Consider the following 1,748-nt stretch of genomic DNA (forward strand, 5'->3'; position numbering starts at 1 on the left):
TTAGTAGTAGGCCACCTCATGCGAAGAGTTGACTCATTGGAAAAGACTCTGATGCTGGGAGAGATTGGGGGCAGGAGGAGAAGCGGACGACAGAGGATGAGATGGCTGGATGGCATCACCGACTTGATGGACGTGAGTTTGAGTGAACTCTGGGAGTTGGTGATGGACAGGGAGACCTGGCGTGCTGTGATTCATGGGGTCGCAAAGAGTCGGACACGACTGAGCGACTGAACTGAACTGAACTGAACTGAAGCCTTCATATAAGCATTCTCTGATATGAGCTATGTTGAAACAAATGTCTTATGCCTTAAGACCCCAGTAGAGTATTTCCCCTCAAATTCAGATTTTGAAAGAATGCATTCAAGAGCTTAACCTGTGTCTTGGTGTAGAGAAAGCACTGGGCAAATTAGCCATTAATATTATTGCCATCACCCATAACAGTTGGATAGAGCCATGTGTCGTCAGTAGACTTGCAGGGTCTAAACTGAAATGGCTTTAATGTACAAGTCTACAAGTTCATTTTGTGGATTATAATTTGGAGCAGAGTTTTGAGAGACCAAGTCCAAGTTTTTGTCTCTCTCAAATGCCTGCGTGCCCTCAGTTGGACTCTCTGCCTGGAGCTTGAGAGCCCTTTAGCTTGTTCCCCTAAAGAAGCCCTTGCGCTGTGGGCCTGAGGATGACACTGTGGGAAGAACTGAGGGGTCTCCTCCCTGATGCAGCTACTCTGGAGAACCAGGACTGCACCCTCCTTCCTGTCTTGAAATTTTACCACCACAGCCCTGGGGGGGCAATGGGCAAACGAGGCAGGCCCGTGACATCTACCCAGGGTGTCTTGCTCTCCTGCCACACCCCTTTTTGATACCATACCTGGGCAATACAAATTCATTTCAAGACTCTACATTATACCCAAATTTCCACAAGCATGGTTTGCCATCCTTATGTTGATCACAGAAAATGACAGCTTTAGGTTGAGCCATATGGAATTGCCATTTCTACAGGTCTAAGTGGTAGAATGTCGACAATTTAATCTAACAGTGATAATTTACATATGGGGAGTACAGTGTGTGAAGTACATTTACTTCCATTATCTCTTTAATCTTCAGAAGAGAAATGTGAGGTAGGGGTTACTGGCTTTGTTTTACAGATGAGAAAATTAAGGCTCACAAAACTCACCCTGAACTTGCATTTGTTTCTTTTGAGAGGTATTTATAAAGCTAGAGGCAGATAGAGCCCAACATCCTGAAGGACTGTGGCAGTCGCTTAAAAGCTATGGGGTTTCAGACAGAGGAGGCGGTCTGTCATTTTGGTACTGGAAATATTATCCCATTTTGGGGCTGTCACCTGAGTAACCCAGACAATTAGTTGGCCCATCCACATGGCAAGAACTTGCACTCCTGTGTTTGAATGTTGACCTGGCACAATCTCCACCATGGGGGGCTTCCTCTCCCCATTTCCTGACTTTTGGCCACTTTGGCGGGTCTGCATTCTCCCACCAGATGGCTCCACGGCCAAGATGTCAACACAAGCAAAATAGTGTGAGCCGTCCTAGTTGGATACAACTGGGCATACGAAAGAATAGAAACAAGGGTAGCAAAACAGTATTTCTCTGTTCCTCTCCCAACTATAAGGTTAGGTGACTCTAACCCCCTTTCAGGGTTTCCCAAGTGGCGCTAGTGGTAAAGAATTGCCTGCCAGTGCAGGAGATATAAGAGATGTGAGTTCAGTCCCTGGGTCAGGAAGATCCCCTG

The sequence above is a fragment of the Capricornis sumatraensis genome, chromosome 16, assembly GCF_032405125.1.
Source record: "Capricornis sumatraensis isolate serow.1 chromosome 16, serow.2, whole genome shotgun sequence".
Lineage (NCBI taxonomy): Eukaryota > Metazoa > Chordata > Mammalia > Artiodactyla > Bovidae > Capricornis > Capricornis sumatraensis.